We start from the raw sequence: 22,446 nt of genomic DNA, 5'->3' as shown, positions 1-22,446 counted from the left end.
TGAAAATTACATACACTTCAGTTTTGATCAATTACCTTTACCTAATTAGTTAATAAGAATATTTCCATTTCAAGAGTTTTTAAAATTACGTAAAAATGGAATCAATAATTAATGAGAATAAAAGTACATTCTTATACATGTTATTACCCAAAAAAAAAAAAAAAAAAAATTAATAATCAATTGGTATAAAATTAGTATTGATTAGCTCCCCCTTCTCCAATCAAAATATTTTTTGTTATTTTTTTTTTCGTATTCATTTTCCTTGATTAGTGGGTTTGACATCATGCAATGTATACCTTTTCTTTAATATTTTAGAGGTACAAAAAAAAACACAAGAATATATAATGCTGTATTAAAAAACAAATTAAATGTCATTAAGTGTAACCTTATGACACTTCTTGAGGGCATTTGCTAAAATTTGCATTCTTCCACTTGATTTATGATATATTAAGAGCTTGCACGCTCTATGTGTTGTAGTAATGACGTCAAAAAATTGGCCAAATAGTAGTAAGAGATCCGAATATTGAAAAATAATATGAATTGACTAAGACACTTGTTTGGTTATTTTGGAGCCACTCAAGTATAAAAATTGGATTTGGTTATTTAGAGTACATGGATATAAAGTAATTAAGTCCCATCATACTTGTACTACACAAAGTTAATCAATCAACACTTATATTACTACCTTCGTTTTTTGAAAGTGTCCTAATTTGAATATTGACGTACCTCGTCAATAAAGCTTGATCAATAACACGATTAATACTTATAAGTTTCTATTTCAAATTTACTGCAAAGATGAGTATAAAGTAAAGTGACTTATCTAATGGATACTGACCTACCTCGTCAATAAAGCTTGATCGTTCCTAATTTAGAGATCCATCCTACTATATGTCTATCTAGGGTCAGATAGAATACTGAACATGTTGTATGTTAATAATTAAAAGAAATTGAGAATCACAAAGCTTTTCAATCAAATTTGGTTGTGTTCATATGGGCCTGGCCTTGGGCTTGATCACAAAATGCACTAGCTCAAAAACAACAAGCAAAACATAAAATAAGTTGCCTAATAAATAATAAGATTAATAACAAACCAAGTTAGAGAAAACAAAATAAATTAAAAAAAAAAAAAAAAAAAAAAAAAAAAACTCATTTGGGTGCAAGCCATGTTGAACTGTAAATTCGGTAGGTCGATCTGAACACCATATAACTCATTTGGCATATCAATTTATTACTGCATCAATCCACTAGTTTAAACCTGTTAGTGTTCTTGGGTATCTTGTTATATATTTTTGAGATATAAGTCATCCTAGTAGTTCTTTTGGTATTTAGAGAGGTACAAAGGAAAGTGATAAGAATCGATTTCAAGATTACTTGGAACCTGGAGAGCAGCTCTGAGCTGTCTCTCGCTCTCAGATTTAAGTTGTATTTAGTATAACGTTTTTAATTTATTCGGAGTGGCTTTACTTTTATATTTAGGGAAATTCAAGTTATTAATTCAGTAAGTATTTGACATGATTAAGAGCTTGTTCCGATTTACTGAATTGAATAGAGGTGAAATGAATTATTTATGACAAAAGAAAATTAGGAATTGAACTGAACTGAACAGAATTGAAATTAAGATGAACAGAACAGGCCCTAATTTTGAACAGTAAGCTATTGACGTGGTCAAGAAATTATTTTTCAACCTAATTTAGCAAAATTCAGAATTAATAGTTTCCGACTCCCCCGAGGGCCTTGCCTTCTTAACTTTTAGGTCAATAAATTTCCTATGAAATCAGAAGAATTTCTTTTCAATCTATATGCAAGCTATTTCCATAGTAAACATCAATTTAATTGGTGTAAGGAATTGAAAATTGACTCAGCCGAGGAGATGAGTAATTATCTTAACCTTTTTTTTTTTTTTTTTTTTTTTTTTTTTTTTTTTTTTTAAAGGAGTATATTTTGGTTTTTATCAAATTTTGGCAAAAAAAAAAAATTATCTTTTGGTTTTAATCAAATTTTGACAAAGAAAAATTTCATATCTTTCCACTTGGGTGTCAATATCAATGTGTCAAATGGCTTGTTCTCTTCAGATTATTTTCAGTTCAGTTCAACTCTAAGAAGTTCAGTTCAATTCAGTTCTTATTTTCCTTCCCTTATAAAATATTCAGATCAGTTCAGTTCAGCTCCAATAAGTTCAATTCAGTCAATCAGAACAGGCCCTAACTCATTCATTCATTTTCTTGATTTCAATTACTCGATGAAATGAGGAGATATTATATCGATCTTCTAAGAGAATTATACTCCTTCTATACCAAATTAATATAGACTACAGTAATAAACTTAATATCAAAATAACACCAAAAAAAAAAAAAGAAATTAATATCAAAACCATTAATAATGGGTGTTGTTACACGTCGCTCGCAAATTACATAGTAACGCTTCCTTTTTTATAAGAAATTTCCTTTTGTACCCCTAGCATATAATTACGGAGTTTCTACTCAACGAGTCACATATTTCACTCTCTAACCTCATTCACTCTCATTTTCTCTCTCTAAAAATTGAAATCTGAAAATTTTATAAAAATCTGAAATTTAACTCCTAAAAAAAAAAAAAAAAAAAAAATTTCACCAACAACCACCACTTGAAGAACAAGGCAAAGGGATGGCCGATCCGAGGCGAATTAGGGTGACTTACGGTGGTCGTGGATTAGGCGGCGGCGGCGAACAGGTAAATTTTTTTTTTTAAAAAAAAAAAAACGAAAAAAGGGACTTCCGCCCAGAAATTCCGGAAGTGTAATACCCCGTATTTTTATACGTATTTTCCTAATTAATTAATTAATTATTATTTTCTAAAAAGGGTATTTAAGTAATTTAACTTACTATTTAAATCTTGGAGCCAAAACGATATTTGAATTTTGGCGCCAAAAGTATTTTAAAAAAAAATTATTATTTTGGATAAGATTTATTATCCATTCATCCTATTTTAAAAACCGGATTATTTATATATTTTGGATATTTTAATTAAGGCAAAAGCTATATTTTATTATTATTTTAATAAGTCCGAAAATCCCATTTATTTGGCTGATAAATTTCGGATTTTCCTAAGAGAAAATCTGATTTTATTAGTTAAATTATTTGGTGAATATTTGGTATTTTATTATTTAATTATTTATTACAATAAATATTATTTACACAATTATTTTAATTCGTTAAAACTAGCAAAATAATTTCCTAAAGTACTAAATAGGAGGGCCGAAAATATTAGCTTAGGAAAGCTCAAAAATTTCGGCCATCCCATGTAGATTTTGGGAAAAATATTTTGGTAATTTGTATTTTTTAATTATCTCCTTAAAATCTCCTATTTTCCTTAAATCTAATTCTCCATCTTTTTAGTATCCAATCATTTTATTTTCTTGCCATCTATTCTTCTTAATTATTCCCCAAGTAATTCCAATTTCCTTAATATTTTTCATGACAAACATACCTTCCATATTCAATTATACACAATCTCTTCAATATCAAAACTTTCCTTAAATCTTTACTCACTTCTCCAAGTAATCCCTTAAACCCTACTTACCATAATTCTTTCCAAATTCTCTTACCATAATTCTTGCATGAGCTAGCCTATAAATACCCCTCCATACCTCTCACATTCTTCACACCAATTCTCTTCTTTTCTTCTCCTCTTTTTACACAAATCATCCCGTTTATCTTTGAAGCCAATTTTCGGGCACTTCTGGTCAGTTTTTGGGGTATTGCTGTTTCACAGAAGATTGTTTCTCTCAAAAAATCCTTGAGGTTAGGCTCAAGAATCACCCAATTCGGAGTTATACGAAGGAGTTATAGCCTCTGCAAGTTCTGCCTATTCTTTCCAACGAAAATCCAATTCTTCTCTTTTCCTTGGTTTCTTATATTTTCTCTTTCTCTTCTCTTATTCAATTATTATTATTATTATTATGGGGGATTTATAAAAATTATTATAAGTAGTTTTAAATTATATAAATTAGATTTTTAATGATGTTTATGAAAATTAATTTAAAAGGTTCATGTACATATAGTTGGGGGTTTTTAATTTCATTGTTGTGATTATTTGTTAATCTTATATTAATTAAGGTTATATTTATTTGTAGGGTGTTTTTGATCAAGCTACTTGAGAGTTCTTTTGAAGTGTTTTTGGCTAAGCAAGGATCAAGGTACGTTAGGTGGCTAGATACCTTGAAAGTGATCGATTTGAATGAGCATGTTTGAAGGATTTTATGGTGATTGAATTAAATTGACTTGAATTATGGTTTATGAAATAAAAGTATGTTTAAAAGATTGGTTTTAATAATTAAATTGGAGTATTGATTTTTATAACATGTTTTGATTAATTAATTTATTATTCATGTTTAAAAAGGATTGGTTTTGAAAGCTTGTTGGATTTATGTAAAAAAAAAAGGGAGTTTGAATTATTATTATTAAAGGTTGGAGTTATTGGATTTAAAGAGGATTTATTTAATCATTGAATTAAATTTATTATTTATGCTTTATAAGCATGTTAGTAATCCCACTATGCGGATTTGGTATTTTGATAAGGCCTTGGACTTTGTATGACCGGGTCTTTCCTCAAGAATAGCCTTGTAACATAAGGAGACTAGCTTGGGGGGTGTGCACACTTGGGAGAGGAATTGGTTAAATTGGTTTAATTGGTTTTAAAATAATTGGAATTGGTTTTATTGATTTTTGGGATTTGAATATTGAGAATTGGTTTTGAATCATGAGTTTTGAATTATTGGAATAATTATTGGAATTGATTTCAAAAGCATGTTTGCAAATAAATTGAATTTAATTATCTTGCACTTACCGTACTTAGCATATTTGCTAACCCGTACTTCTTATTTGTTTTGGTTCGCCCTGTTTACCGTAATGGTAAGCAGTGTTATTTCAGGTGGAGTGAATAAATTGATGCATTGGAGTCCCGGGATTTGGTTTCACTAAGTTGGGAATCGTGGTCTTTGTATCTATTTTTGAGTACTCATAACATTGGTTTCTATCTATAGTTATTATTAATAAAGAAGAGTTTTGAAGTTTTCGCTGCAAAGTATTGTTTTGTTAGTAAGTTGAGTAGCCTTACGTAATCACGCGGCGGTAATACGCCTAAGTCTATCTCTACGGTATAATTATACGTATTATACTAGTATTTCCGTAGAGGGAGATTTGTGGGTGTTACAAAGTGGTATCAGTTTTCAAGGTCCTAAAAAGATTAAAATTGGAATAGTAATTAAAATTGTGGGTAGACTTAAGAGGGCATATAGGATAGATAGAGTTTCGCATTTAATTTGTGTGTGAGTCAAAAGCCTTATTTTATTTAAAAACTATTTTCCTATTTGTGGAAAGATGAATGAGAAAAGGATGCTCGAGTTCTCTACGGAGGCCTATAATGGGTACGACTCTCTGTCTAGGAAAGGCTCTCCTCAACGTTGTAGGTAACTTTCCTGGGAGGCGCGGGCTCGACCGTCCTATAATCATGATTCAAGTACATATTTATTATTTTTGAAAATAAAAAGAATTGAAATTATTTGAAACTTGAGTATGTGATTATGTGTGCATTAAAGTTGGTGTTAAAACACCTTGAAGTGTGTATAGGGGGTCCGAAATTTTAGAGTATTACCCATGGTTGGGTGATTTTGAGTTATACTTGGTTTATTGAGTTATGAATTGCTTATTGCAAATGGATTTTGAATTGGATTGTTTGTGTGATTTGCCATTTAATTAATTGTTTTGCATGTGTGTGTGCGAAACAGATGGAAAAGATTGATCAAATGAGACATCAATATTTTGACATTCATTATTTAAAAGATAGTGGAGTCTCAGTTAGTGAATTCATGACTGGAATTCGTACTTTGGCCTTGACCCTTTGTGAGAAGTATGGTGAGGAAGCCTTGACCCAACAACCTTGGATGGTCCTTTTGGCTTTGGCCCATTTACCTAGGATTAAGAAATACCAACCTCTCTTTGACAAATATGGGGATGTGATCAAGGAAGATGGAACAATGTGGAATGAGAAGCATCATCATGAAGGGAAGTGGTTGGCAACCATGTCTACCCTTAAGAGGGACTTGCACTATGTGGAGCGCAAGTATGAACCTAGGAGGAAAGTTGTGAAAATTCCCACGATCCCAAAGGATCGAACCTTTGGACCTAATGACCAAATGTACTTCTTAAATGCCCAAGTACCTTTTTCATACCCAAAGAAGCGACATGAGTATGTGGAATCTAGTGATGAGTCCATACCACCTCTTGGTAGGAGCAAGCATTACCGTTCTCTTAGCCAAACTCCAAGCTATGAATCTTCAGAACAACCTAGCCCAAAAGTCCATTTCCATGTTGCAAAAAGGCCTAGAACTCGTTCTCAAACTGCAAAAGAAAGAGCCCAAAACCCCAAAGCTTCTTCAAGCCAACCTCGTGGGGATGGAAGCCCAACAAAAAGCCCAAGTTACACTCCTGGCCCGGACAGAATTATAAGTAAATCTGGGTCAAGCTCATCAAGCCTTATTCCAAGCTATAGTGGTTATAACCCAACTCTCATGGCCGAACCAAGTAATAGGAGTGAGGATCCGGATTATGATCCTATTGAAGATGGTTATGCTCATAGTGTTATTTGATTGATTGATTTCTTAAACCTATGGTTTGTTTAATGTCTCAATAATTGTCCTAAATGACAAAGTTGTATTTTCATTAATTATTAATGAAATAAAATGAATTATTTGAAATTTCTCTATGTTGTTAAGTGAATTAAATGCTTATATGATAAAACTTGTTTTAATTTTCAAAGTGTGATAATTAAACCCAGGAAGTATGTCTGCAAGAATGAGAGACCAAGTGAAAAGTAAGCGCACTGGTTCCAAAGTTGGGAAGGTCCTCAAGCAGTAGCCCATATTACTGAGAACATCACGAAAGTGGTGAAAAAGGAACACCGAAATCCCGAGCTTGATTCCTATAGTGAAGTCTTTAAGAGGGTAGCTACATCTAAACCACCTGTTTACTTGGGAAAGGAGGACCCAACCAGCCTTGAAAACTGGATTAGGGAGTTTGACAAGTTGTTTGATGCTATCAATTGCCCAAGTGAGATGAGGGTGAACAATGGGATTTACTACTTGAGGGAGGAAGCTGATTTATGGTGGGGCCAAAGAAAAGATGAGCTGTTGAAGAAACCAAACTTTGGGTGGGATGAGTTTAAGGAAGCCTTGAGAGAAAAGTTTTACCCTTCCTACCTGAGAAAGCAGAAGTGCATGGAGTTTACCAACCTAAGGATGGGGCACATGTCAATCAGTGAATATTACAACAAGTTCATTGAGTTGATGAGTTTTGCCCCGGAAGTAGTCCCTACCGAAACCATCAAAGCTCAGAGATTTGAGCAAGGCTTAACCTTGACCCTCTGAGACTTTGGATGAAGTTTATGGCCGTGCAGACCATCTGTACGGAATTAAGGGGAGAGAGATCGAGCAGGTTGGAGAGAAAAGGAAAAACCCGGACTCTTTTCATGGGGGTGAAAAGAGGCACAAGCCCAATGGGAATTACCAAGGGAATTCTGGTGATAGGAGGGACACCAAGGGGAACTTTGGGAAGGGGAATGAAAGCCAGTCGTCCAACCATAAGGGGAACGGGAACCAAAAGGGTGAGAAACCCAAGAGGAGGTATTTCTGCAAGCGGTGTGAGAAAGACCACCCAGGGAAGGACTGTGAGGGAAACCCGGTAACTTGTCGTTACTGTCAGAAGTTGGGACACCGTGAGTACGGGTGTTTCAAGAAGGAAGCTGATGTTAAGTTTGGGAAGGTGAAAGAGTCTAGTGCACCTAGCAAACCACCTCAATCTAGTGGACCTACAACCAAGGCTGGAACTAGTAGCGGTGCGGGAAGTGCCCCAAAAGGTCGTGTGTTCGTGATGAATAGCCGTCAGGCTGAGTCTGCTAATGATGTGGTAATTGGTGTTTTCTTTATAAGTTCATCTCCTGTGAGAGTCTTGTTTGATTTAGGGGCATCACATTCTTTTATTTCTAAGAAATTAGTTGGGAGTCTCGGTTTAGAGACTCCTGAGTCAGTTTCTCTAGATGTGTCTATCCCGTCTGGGGAAGTGAGGAGTTGTTCAAGATTGTTTTTGAGAGTGCCTATTTCCATTTCTGGGGTAGAATTTCTGGCAGATTTGATCGAGTTTGATTTGAATGACTTCGATGTAATTTTGGGTATGGATTGGTTGGGAGAGTATGAGGCAAGGATCGATTGTGCGGCTGAAAAGGTCACCTTAACTAGCCCAAATAAGACCAAAGTGGTATACAAAAAGGAAGGGAAAAGTTCAGGGTTGAGAATTGTGTCTGCAATGCAACTATAGAAGCTGGTTAAGAAGGGTTGTCCTTTGTTTTTGTGTAGTGTTCAAGAGATTGAAAGTGAGGAAAAGAAAGGTGAAGAGGGTATTCCTGTTGTAGAAGAGTTTCCAGACGAGATTCCGGGTATGCCGCCAGTAAGGGATGTTGAGTTCACTATGGACCTAGTGCTTGGAACTGGACCTATCTCTAAGGCTCCATATAGGATGGCTCCAGCTGAGTTGAGGGAGTTAAAGACCCAATTGGATGATTTATTGGAGAAAGGTTATATTAGGCCTAGTTCATCACCCTGGGGAGCTCCAGTATTGTTTGTGAAGAAGAAAGATGGGAGTATGAGGTTGTGTATAGATTATCGAGAGTTAAACAAGGTGACAGTGAAGAATAAGTATCCATTACCAAGGATCGATGATTTTTTTGACCAGTTGAAAGGAGCAGGAGTATTTTCAAAGATAGATTTGAGATCGGGTTATCACTAGTTGAGAATTGCGGAGCAAGATATTGCAAAGAGTGCTTTCAGGACCCGTTATGGTCACTATGAGTTCACAGTTATGCCATTTGGTTTGACCAATGCACCTGCAGTGTTCATGGATTTGATGCATAGGATTTTTAAGCCATACTTCGACAAGTTTGTGGTAGTGTTTATTGATGATATTTTGGTCTATTCAAAGGATGAAGAAGAGCACAAGGAGCATTTGAGACAAGTGTTATTATGTTTAAGGGAACATCAGTTGTATGCTAAGTTGTCTAAGTGTGAGTTTTGGTTGGAGGAAGTAGCATTTTTAGGCCATGTGTGATGTGTTCATTTTATATATATATTTATCCCCGTCCCTTGGTCGTAATTAGTGGTGTTTTTGGCTCCTACGAGCCACTTTTATTACTAATTTGTGTTTTCCAGTGCTTTGGTAGTTTTGCTTGAGTTTTGTAGGAATTTGCGTACTTGGAGCATTTTCCCGGGTTTTTCGAGGAGCATCTACAAGTATTGAAAGACCGCGACCACGTTCGATAGCCCAAGACCGATTGGAGGTAGCAAATCGGTGACTAAGGGCTCAGTTTTGGAAATATGAGGCGTTTGGGCCAAGTTGGTGAGCCCAAGGAAGAGCCTCGAGGCCCAAGAAGCCTCGCCCGGACCACTAGAGCTCTGCCCGAAGGCGCGCCCGGCCGGGCGGGGCGGAGCAATACCTTGAAGGGACCCGCGCCCGGATCACGCGCCCGACCGGGCGCGAGAAGATATCTAAAGCAAGGGAGGCGGGCCCGGTCGGGCGAGCCACTGCCCGGCCGGGCGCGAGAAGACATTTGAAGAGGAAAAGGCGGGCCCGGTCGGGCGAGCCACTGCCCGACCGGGCGCGTGTTTTCTTTAGGGAGTTTAGTTTTCCGTTTTACTTTTGTTTTAGCGGAATTCTTCTTGCTTAGTATTAATGCAATTTTAGGAGACAAAATTGGGGACTTCTTCATAATTCTCTTACTCTAGTTTTTATTCTCTTCCTTCTCTCTACTCAACTTTCTCTCTCTAGACTTTTATTCTCTTTCTTGTTCCTCAACTCTATTGTAATTCCGCCATCTTGGTACGATTTCTCTCTTAATTAATCTTAGTATTTTATTCATTCTATTTTTCTTTCATGTCTTGTTTAATTATTATGTTTTGCTTAATTTTAATTATGTCTGAGTAGTTTTCCTTCTAGGGTTTTTGGGGATCTAATAAATAATATGAAAGGGTAATTTTATGATTGTTGATCATTAATGCTTAATTGATTTCCTATTGATTGTTTATTTGCTATGCAATTAGATTTGGCCAGGTTTAATTGTATGAGTTTAGCAATATTGATTCGAGATTCGAGAGATGAGAATTGATATTTAGGCTTAGTTTCAATAGGCAGATTAATTTATAAATGGTTAGGTCGAGATTCGAGAGATGAGATTTAATACCGGTAAATTAATTATGTGATTGTAATACGTAGCGAAAGCCCTTTATGATCTGATTAATTAATGCATTGATGATTGATTATTGTGTTTTACCCTGGAAAATTGTTTATTAGTGAACCTATGCCCTAGGCTTTATTATTATTGTTTTCTTCCTTAATTATTCTCTTTACTCATAATCTTCGTAGTATAGTTTATAATCACAACAAATATTGGTTACTTTAATAATTTGGATTATAATAATTAATTAGGAATAGAAAGACCAGTTTCCCTGTGGATTCGACCCTACTTCCCTAACTACTTTAGTTAGAGGACTTAGGTAATTACTTTTGATTAGGTGATACGACTTTAGCCTGTCAATGTGATTTCCAAGGACGGAGTCTCAGTAGAACCAAGCAAGATTCGAGTTGTGAGTGATTGGCCAACCCCAAAGAATGTGTCAAATGTAAGGAGTTTTCTGGGTTTAGCAGGCTATTACAGAAGGTTTGTGAAGGATTTTAGAAGGTTTGTGAAGGATCGCGAAGCCCATGACAAGTTTGATGAAAAAGGAGCATAAATTCTTATGGACTCCAGAGTGTGAAGAGGCGTTTAAGATCCTGAAAGAAAGGTTAACCACATCACCTGTGCTGGCCTTGCCGGATGGGAGTGATCTGTATGACGTGTACAGTGATGCATCGAAGTTGGGATTGGGATGTGTGTTAATGCAAAATCGAAGAGTGATTGCGTATGCCTCGAGGCAGTTGAAGGTTCACAAAGGGAATTACCCAACCCACGATTTGGAGTTAGCTGCAATAGTATTTGCCTTGAAAATTTGGAGACATTACTTGTATGGGGTGACTTGTAGAATTTTCACGGACCATAAGAGTTTGAAATACATTTTCACCCAGACGCACTTGAATGGGAGGCAGAGACGATGGTTGGAGTATATCAGTGATTATACATTGGATATTCAGTATCATGAGGGAAAAGCTAATGTGGTGGCTGATGCTTTGAGTAGGAAGTAAGAACATACGGTGAATGTGATGGTAGTACCAGATCAGTTGTGTGTGGAATTTCAGAAGTTGAACTTGGAAGTGATGGAGAATGGTGAAGTGGCTAGGATGTTGAATGCCTTGGTGGTTCAACCATCCATTTATGATGAGATAGGGGATAACCAATTGGGAGATGAGAAGTTAAAAGCAATTAAGAAGAAGATTGATGAAGGACAAGTGTTGGATTTCACCATTGGCGATGAGGGAAGTATTCGTTTTAAGGGACGATGGTGTGTACCGCAGAATCGTGGTGATCTGAAACAAAGATTGATGGAAGAAGCCCATAATTGTCCTTAATCAATGCATCCTTGAGGGGATAAGTTGTATAAGGACATGAAGAAAACTTTTTGGTGGCCCAATATGAAGAGAGAAGTGGCTGAATTTGTGGCTAAGTGTTTGACATGTCAAAAGGTGAAGATTGAGCATCGTAGGCCTCAAGGAAAGGTCCAATCCTTGGAGGTATCCAAGTGGAAATGGGATTCGATTTCTATGGATTTTGTGGGAGCTTTGCCAAAGACCAAGGCAGGGAATGACACTATTTGGGTAATAGTGGACAGGTTGACGAAGTCAGCAGCGTTCATACCCATGAGAAGTACTTGGACCATGGATCAGTTGGGAAGAGCATATGTGAAGTTTGTGGTGAAGTACCATGGGGTACCCACGGATATCATTTCGGATAGAGATTCAAGATTTTTGTTTAACTTTTGGAAAAGTTTGCAAAAGGCGATGGGAACTAAGTTGCTAATGAGCACAGTGTTTCACCCAGCGATAGATGGTCAAACGGAAAGAACGATTCAGACATTGGAGGACATGTTAAGAGCTTGTGTGATGGAGTATCAAGGGTCTTGGGAAGACCACCTGGATTTGATAGAGTTCTCTTACAACAACAGTTACCATGCAAGCATTGGAATGGCACCGTTTGAAGTATTGTATGGTCGGAAGTGTAGAAGCCCAGTTTGTTGGAATGATATAAGTGAGACTATGGTTCTTGGGCCAGAAATGATTGAAGATATGGTGAAGCAGGTCAAGTTGATCCAGGAAAAGATTAAAGCAACCCAGGATCGACAGAAAAGCTATGCTGATTTAAAAAGGAGGGAGGAAGAATATGAAGTTGGAGAGAAGGTTTTGTTGAAAATTTCACCCATGAAAGGGGTGATGAGGTTCGGAAAGAAGGAGAAACTGAGCCCAAAGTACATAGGGCTTTATGAGATCATCCAGAAAGTGGGAAAAGTGGCTTATAAGTTGGATCTGCCTAACGAGCTAGAAAGGGTTCACAATGTGTTCCATGTGAGCCAAATTCGAAAGTATATTCCGGACGTGACACATGTGTTGCAACCAGAAACCATCGAGTTGGATGAAAATTTGACTTATGAGGAAAGACCAATAAAGATTCTTGACTCTAAGGTAAGGAGCACAAGGAACAAGGATGTGAGCATTGTGAAAGTGTTGTGGTCAAATCAGAAAACTGAGGAGGCTACATGGGAAGCTGAGGCTGATATGAGGAAACGATACCCAGAGTTGTTTACCTAAGGTTAGTGGTCGAGTTACGGGGGCGTAACTCCTTTTAAGGGGGGGTAGAGGGCGATAGAGTTTCGCGCGTCTACTTTTCGAGTCATTTTTGAGTGATTTTGAGTCTTATTTGAGTGATTTCGAGTCTTATTTGAGTCTAGTTGGAGTCTTAAGTCAAGTTAGGATGTGCATGAACCAATAATTTCAAAATGATTTTCGTTTCTTTTGACTAAGTTTCGGGTCGAAACTTATTTTAAGGGGGTAGACTGTAATACCCCGTATTTTTATACGTATTTTCCTAATTAATTAATTAATTATTATTTTCTAAAAAGGGTATTTTAGTAATTTAACTTACTATTTAAATCTTGGAGCCAAAACGATATTTGAATTTTGGCGCCAAAATTATTTAAAAAAAAAATTATTATTTTGGATAAGATTTATTATCCATTTATCCTATTTTAAAAACCGGACTATTTATATATTTTGGATATTTTAATTAAGGCAAAAGCTATATTTTATTATTATTTTAATAAGTCCGAAAATCCCATTTATTTGGCTGATAAATTTCGGATTTTCCTAAGAGAAAATCTGATTTTATTAGTTAAATTATTTGGTGAATATTTGGTATTTTATTATTTAATTATTTATTACAATAAATATTATTTACACAATTATTTTAATTCGTTAAAACTAGAAAAATAATTTCCTAAAGTACTAAATAGGAGGGCCGAAAATATGAGCTTAGGAAAGCTCAAAAATTTTGGCCATCCCATGTAGATTTTGGGAAAAATATTTTGGTAATTTGTATTTTTTAATTATCTCCTTAAAATCTCCTATTTTCCTTAAATCTAATTCTCCATCTTTTTAGTATCCAATCATTTTATTTTCTTGCCATCTATTCTTCTTAATTATTCCCCAAGTAATTCCAATTTCCTTAATATTTTTCATGACAAACATACCTTCCATATTCAATTATACACAATCTCTTCAATATCAAAACTTTCCTTAAATCTTTACTCACTTCTCCAAGTAACCCCCTTAAACCCTACTTACCATAATTCTTTCCAAATTCTCTTACCATAATTCTTGCATGAGCTAGCCTATAAATACCCCTCCATAGCTCTCACATTCTTCACACCAATTCTCTTCTTTTCTTCTCCTCTTTTAACACAAATCATCCCGTTTATCTTTGAAGCCAATTTTCGGGCACTTCTGGTCAGTTATTGGGGTATTTCTGTTTCAAAGAAGATTGTTTCTCTTGAAAAATCCTTGAGGTTAGGCTCAAGAATTACCCAATTCGGAGTTATATAGAAGGAGTTATAGCCTCTGCAAGTTCTGTCTATTCTTTCCAACGAAAATCCAATTCTTCTCTTTTCCTTGGTTTCTTATATTTTCTCTTTCTCTTCTCTTATTCAATTATTATTATTATTATTATGGGGGATTTATAAAAATTATTATGAGTAGTTTTAATTATATAAATTAGATTTTTAATGATGTTTATGAAAATTAATTTAAAAGGTTCATGTACATATAGTTGGGGGTTTTTAATTTCATTGTTGTGATTATTTGTTAATCTTATATTATTTAAGGTTATATTTATTTGTAGGGTGTTTTTGATCAAGCTACTTGAGAGTTCTTTTGAAGTGTTTTTGGCTAAGCAAGGATCAAGGTACGTTAGGTGGCTAGATACCTTGAAAGTGATCGATTTGAATGAGCATGTTTGAATGATTTTATGGTGATTGAATTAAATTGACTTGAATTATGGTTTATGAAATAAAAGTATGTTTAAAAGATTGGTTTTAATAATTAAATTGGAGTATTGATTTTTATAACATGTTTTGATTAATTAATTTATTATTCATGTTTAAAAAGGATTGATTTTGAAAGCTTGTTGGATTTATATAAAAAAAAAAGGGAGTTTGAATTATTATTATTAAAGGTTGGAGTTATTGGATTTAAAGAGGATTTATTTAATCATTGAATTAAATTTATTATTTATGCTTTATAAGCATGTTAGTAATCCCACTATGCGGATTTGGTATTTTGATAAGGCCTTGGACTTTGTATGACCGGGTCTTTCCTCAAGAATAGCCTTGTAACATAAGGAGACTAGCTTGGGGGGTGTGCACACTTGAGAGAGGAATTGGTTAAATTGGTTTAATTGGTTTTAAAATAATTGGAATTGGTTTTATTGATTTTTGGGATTTGAATATTGAGAATTGGTTTTGAATCATGAGTTTTGAATTATTGGAATAATTATTGGAATTGATTTCAAAAGCATGTTTGCAAATAAATTGAATTTAATTATCTTGCACTTACCGTACTTAGCATATTTGCTAACCCGTACTTCTTATTTGTTTTGGTTCGCCCTGTTTACCGTAATGGTAAGCAGTGTTATTTCAGGTGGAGTGAATAAATTGATGCATTGGAGTCCCGGGATTTGGTTTCACTAAGTTAGGAATCGTGGTCTTTGTATCTATTTTTGAGTACTCATAACATTGGTTTCTATCTATAGTTATTATTAATAAAGAAGAGTTTTGAAGTTTTCGCTGCAAAGTATTGTTTTGTTAGTAAGTTGAATAGCCTCGCGTAATCACGCGGCGGTAATACGCCTAAGTCTATCTCTACGGTATAATTATACGTATTATACTAGTATTTCCGTAGAGGGAGATTTGGGGGTGTTACAGGAAGTCCCTTGGAGGATTCGCCTGAAATTTCCGGATCCTCCAAGGAATTTCTAGGCGGAAGTCCATATCCGCTTGAAAATTTCGGAAATTCCTTGGAGGATCCGGAAATTTCAGGCGGATCCTCCAAGGGACTTCCGGAATTTCTGGGCGGAAGTCCCTTTTTCCTTTTTTTTTTAAATTTTTTTTTAAAATTTTTTTTTTTCGTGAATACATCTTATTATTTATTTGATTATTGTTATTTTTATGATTTTTATTATGATTATTGTTATTATTATTATTATTAGTAGTAGTAGTAGTAATATGTTATTGTTAGCATGATTTTTGTGATTATGATTATTGTTGTTGTGATTATGATTGTTGTTATTGTGATTATTATGTTAGTAGTACATTATTTATAATGTTATTGTTATATTTAGTAATAGTATTATTATTATTGTTATTTTTATGATTTTTATTATGATTATTTATATTATTATTCTTATTTTTGTTATTATGATTATTTATATTATTATTATTCTTATTTTTGTTATTATGATTATTTATATTATTATTATTCTTTCTTTCCCTTTTTTTTATATTTTTTTGTTGAAACTTTATTATTCTTATTATTATTAGTAGTAGTATGTAAATGTTATTTTATTTTTGTGATTATGATTATTATTATTCTTATTGTTGTTATTATGATTATTAATATTATTATTCTTATTTTTTTTTTAGTTATTTATTCATTTTTTTTTTGTTGAAACCTTATTATTCTTATTATTAGTAGTAGTAGTATGTTATTGTTAGTTTATTTTTGTGATTATGATTATTGTTTTTGCTATTGTGATTATTATGATTATGATTATATTTTAAAATTTGTGGTTGGTTTGATTATTTTGTTGAGTATGATTTTTATTATTATTATTATTAATATTATTATTGTTGTTGTTGTTGGTGTGTTGATATGAAATTAATTAGTTTGAATAGTATTTTTTGTAGTCCAACTTTAAACAAGTAGTATTTTTTGTAATTATTACTGAAATTGGATTTTGTACTTATTTTATGTAGATCAAGGGTTCTGGTGCTCGACATGCAATATCACGACGTTTGAATGCGTCTGTTAGGAGACAATCATCTCGTTCAGCACCGTTTCAGCCCGAGCAGCAATACGGGTCTACTAGTGGTTGGTCGGGAGACCAACAGTCAGGAAGTAGTCGGCCTATGTATTCGCCAGGTGGAGTACCTACATCTGACGAGGAGGAAGTCTCAGCAGTCATGCTGGTGACCGGGATGAAGAATCGAGCCCCCCTCAGGATTATCATATGGTATATAGGGGTCAGTATGGGAGATTTGTTGGTAGTGGATCGAGTCAGCCTACTACCAGCTCTGCAGAGGCATGATTAGTGCAGGAGCCAATGTCGGGTGGTCCTGAGGATGGGACTGTTATCCCTAGTTTTGGTGGTCACGTGTCACGATATATATGGATCGAGCAGGAGCGAGGTGTTTTGCGGTGTTTGAGTAGGTCAAAGCTGTGTTCTGACTTGGTTACGTGGTGAGGTAGTCAATCAGCGGAGAACCTCCACTTGATTGATGGTAGTTGGTTGTCTCACTTGCCCGGGCTGAAGTTTAAAAAACTTGATTGGCCGTTGATTTCTACTTTTGTTGAGAGATGGCAGCCAAATACAAACACTTTTCATATGCCATCTGGGGAGATCACGATCATATTGCACGATGTGTACAACATTCTTGGGCTACGTGTACATGGCAAGATGGTCACCACTACACCTAGCACGGACTACTTACGAGACGCGTGCTCGATTACCATGGATATGACTCCGGATGATTTGTCTGAGATTTGCGGCACAAAGACGATTTGGTAGGGTAGTGGGGTGTTGACTGATAAGATTTTTGAGTCGACATTGGAGGTTGAGAGGCAGTTTAGTGCTCAGTATACTGCGTACTTGTGGTTAGTGCTTGGAGGTTCACTGGTTATAGACAAGGGTGGTAACCGTACGCATCCTTCCTTCCTCCACGAGCTATGTTATATGGATGTCCCTATTAACGAGTACGCTTGGGGCACAGCTGCACTGGCTTACTTGTTTAGGCAATTGGGCACGGCATCACGGAAAGGTGCTGATTCTATCGCGGGTTGTCTCACGCTTCTGCAAGCGTGGATTTACGAGTACTTTTCGTACTTTCGGCCTCAGCAGGGTACCTTGACGAGGGACCTTAATATACCTCGTGCGTCTGCTTGGGATGTCGGAGCGGGATGTCCTAGCAAGAACTTGGAGCGCCTGATATCTTTTCGTACTAGAATTGATGCGCTGACTGACCGTGAGGTGAACTGGCTACCATACGGAGTTGATCCTGGACTTGGAGTGCCCCCCACTTTATTCATTGGCCGCATCCAGTACCGTAACATCATAGAGCCGTACATGCCTGATAGAGTGGTTCGACAGCTTGGTTTCGTGCAAGGCATTCCACGTGACATTATCAGGCTAGAGAAGGCCAAGAGGCCGACTAACTTGAAGATGTACCGGGTAGACTTCCCGACCGAGATGACAGATGTGATGTGGAAGAGGTTTGTCCCTGGGACATCTCAGAGTGTAGTTTTAGGTGCCCTCACCAGAATTAGTGCTGGAGCTCCTTCTGTTACGCCTGGTTACATGCAGTGGCTGTACAGGTTTTCTCACCCTCAAGTATCTCCAGGTCCAGCAGTTACAAGCAATCTACCAGAGCGGACTAACACTGATTATGTAAGTTTTTGCGTTTATTTTACTATATAAAATGACTTATAATAATTGTTGTTATATAATATGTTATTATGTGATTTGCAGTGGATGAGTCGGTCCATGGAGATTCACCAAAGAGCACTAGCTGAGTATCCTCACATGTCTAGTGAGACTAGGACAATGACGGAGCAGCTTGTATTTGATTGGAAGTCAAAAATGGGACTCTAGATTGCTTTTTTGGTCGTGTTAGTGGTTTTTATGTGAACTTCTTTGAATTGCTTTATATTTCTTTTTTATTAGTCATGTACAATAAGAACTGGACAGTGTATATTTCTTAGTTTTGTTGCACATGCTATCTAACTAATGCATCCCACATGTTCCTTCTAACTTCATATTGTTGATCCCATCCATTAACACTAGCCTCGTGGTGCTCAGTCCACCAACCGGCGATCGGCGGGAGAGGTGAATCAGGTGCAAGGTTAAGACGGGTGAAATGTGATCCACCAACTGTAGCAATTACGAACTCCCGACTCGGTGACAGGACCCCATTTCGTGCCCTCAGCGGTAACATTGTGATGCATGGGTAGTAGCAAGTTGGTACTAGGCCTACCCCGAGACAAATCACCCTTACGTTGAACCACGTAGCAATAGGAAATAAATCTTGAATAGTTACCATCCAATGCCGCTCCCCAACAGCCCCACCATCCCATCGAATACGCTCTATGTTCATCCATAGTCGTCCAAGCCCGTAAATCCGTTCGTACAAATCAGGATGACTGGCGATCTCGTTCGCTATTGTTTCCCGAGCGTCAAACCATAGTCCCTGATCACCAAAGAAGAAGTCGGCGACACAACGAAAGCCACAGTTCCCATCACCAATGACATCCTTCCAAGACGTAACGTACGGCAACATCGGGCCCGGAATCTGGTTCAAATACCTGCACCAACTAATGTCACACGGATCTACTGCACATAATTACAAAGATTAATTATTAGTAAAGCTACAAGATACATATAATTTTTAACATCACTAGACTTTTAATATTACCTGTTTCTTGGTCACCACCACGTTGACTGTATTGATGATTCACATGCTCGAAATAACTTCGATCACGCCTGGTGTCATTGTTCCTCCGTCGACCACGAACGTTGAGGTTCACATGTGGTTCTTCAACTTGTGTGTGATCCGGGTGCAGCTCCTCTTCAATGATGCGCGATAAATTTCGACGTACAGCAGGATCACTTTCCATGACTTCATCAACCAGGGAACGAAAATGTGCAGCCTCCTCGGTCGAATCGTTAACAAATTCTGGCATGTTAACACCATCACCAATAACCAAAGTCTTCCAGAAAGAATGAATTTGGCTGCTATACAAGCCTGTCTGTGCAACTAGCGAATCATGTATCTGGCAGGCACACGGTACACCATGAGTCACACGCATAGCACATCCACAGCGTTCATAAACCTGGTAACTCAAATCCCGCATCCTTTTGGTCTCCGCATGAAGTAATTTCAAGCAATGTTGAGACACTTTGCCATTTATACGTGACAGTGGCAATTGTCTGTACATCTCCCCAATTTTAGACCTTGATGCCTCCAAACTATTACGAATTTCAATAATTTGATTACCGATATGACAATGGACTCGGGCCCATAAGGTATCCAAAGAACCTGCCATTGATTCTAATTAGTAAAAACATTTTGCTATTATTTATTATAATTACAGTTACGAAATAAAGACAACAACTAATATAGTAAAACAACTAACCTGTGGATGATTCAAACCACGTTTTCACTGCTGAATGTTGGCTCTCAACTCTACAGTTGGTGGTGTTACCAAAGTGAAGAATTTGGTTTGTCCAATACGTCACAAATTTGGTTTTATGACACAGCCATGTTCCCTCAACGTACTCAATCACTGCCGGAAAACTTGCCCACCTTGCTTTCATGGTAGCCAGAGCATGATCATACTCCGCCTTAGTTGATGCATCCATAATACGTTTCCATTTGCCATTTTTAAAACTGGCACCAATCTTCTTGTTTTTGAACATCTTCGTCACCCTAGCCTCCACATCTTTGTTAATGTGCCATCGACATAGTAAATGCGACGTCTCTGGAAACACTTCTCTCAAAGCCGCACATAGCCCAAGTTCACGGTCTGACAAAAATACCGATGGCCCTTTATCAAACCCAATCAATTCCCTTAATCTCTACAATACCCACCGATAGCTAGCCGTGCACTCGTTGCGCATGAAAACATAACCAACCAGAAAATTCTGGTTTGTCGGTGTCACGCCTACTATCTCAAAGAACGACATGCCATATCAATTGGTCTTGTAAGTAGAATCCATCCCTATGACGTGTGGGTATGTGTGGAGTATGTTGATCGTGATCGGGTGCACCATAAATGCATGTTGCAAGACGTCGAGATCATCGCACATGACCCAGTAAATGTACTTACTCTCTCTCGCCAAATGAAGAAATTGCTGAACAACTCCTCTTCCTTCGGACATCTCCGTCCTGAAGTCATTCCGACAGTTGTAAATGTGCTAAATGTTTGGATGATCATTAGGAAATTGCTCTGCAATAGTTTCCATGATGTTACGGGGCGCAACCTTGGACTTTGTCATGTCATGCACAACCTGTTTTGCACTCGGGCTCAATCCGCTCACTTTACGATGACCTTCTTCATACACAATCATTGGGTGGTTATGTGTCCCGGTGTGATCATTTTTCGCACGAATCTTCCAACTATCAGTGCTGACTTCATAATATATCTTGATGTAGAAAGGACAACCATTAGCTTTGGTTTTTGTGTCTTTCCGTATCGCGTTCTCCAAATCTCTCGGCTTGTTCCTCCATGACCGATCACATCTCAAATATCGATACGGCCGACCATCTCTGGTTTTGTTATAAGACGATTTCACTAAAATAAATCCCAGATTTATGGAAACAGCATCCGCCCATGTAACCGCATCCTCAAACGTTGGAAAAAACGTATCCGCGACGAAATTTCCACTATAATTCACACCGTCACCACCGTCTTCAGATTCTATATCCTATACAAATTAAACAAAACAACGGTTTATGTCATTATGTTCTTTTTTATAATATTAATAATAATATTTATAAAACAATATTACAACTAATAATATTATTAACATTAATAACTAATACTAATAATAACTACAATCATAATAGCAACAACAATAATCATAAACACCACCAACAACAATAACAATATTAATAATATAAATAACAAAACAATTAATACCCTAACATAATTACTAATTAATATAATAATAATAATAATAATAATAATAATAATAATAATAATAATAATAATAATAATAATAATAATAATAAGGTTTCAAAAAATAAAATAACTATTACTACTACTACTAATAATAATAATAATATTACTACTAATAACAACAACACTTACAAAACAATAATAACATTATTAAAAACTAAATCACAACAACAATTAAAAAAAATAATAATTAACTTAAAAAAAAAATTTAAAATGGGACATCCGCCCAAAAATTCAGGATGTTCCATGGTGGATCCGCCTAAAATTTCTGGATCCACCATGGCACATTCGGAAATTTTGGGTGGATGTATACTTCCGCCTAAAATTTCCGGATGTGCCATGGTGGATCCGGAAATTTTAGGCAGATCCACCATGGGACATCCGGAATTTTTGGGCGGATGTCCCATTTTCAGAAAAAAAAAAAAAACTTACAGAATGTTCTGAAGCATTCTCCGGCGTACGAATGTCCCAGTCATCCATCATCCAAGACCCGTCGGAATAAACTTGATGATTAAATTTAAAAAAAACGATTGAAGATGGTCGTGGGGACCAATTTGGTTTGAAGGACGTGGGGATCGATGTGGTGGGCTCGGGATTCACGGTGTACTAGTTTGAGGGGACCGTTATTATATAAAATGTCCATGAAGGGACCAAAGTACTTTTTAAATAGTACAACTTGCATAAAGGACATCTTTGTCCATTCAAGTCAAAATGGGAGCGTTACTATGTAAAATGGGAGCCACGATTTCATCTCAATAAATTATACTCCAGAAATCTATCCATTTGACCATTTACTTATCTCAAAGTTAAGGAATCTAGGTTAGCCAATAGCCATAGTGAATAGCATGTGGGTTTTATGTCGGCCTCTAATAGCGGATTAAGATTTAATCACCCATACATACAAATATACAATGATGGAGCTAGCTTATTGATA

This window comes from Chenopodium album, chromosome 10, assembly GCF_948465745.1.
Source record: "Chenopodium album chromosome 10, dcCheAlbu1.1, whole genome shotgun sequence".
Taxonomy (NCBI): Eukaryota; Viridiplantae; Streptophyta; class Magnoliopsida; order Caryophyllales; family Amaranthaceae; genus Chenopodium; species Chenopodium album.
This window is presented reverse-complemented; position numbering follows the sequence as displayed.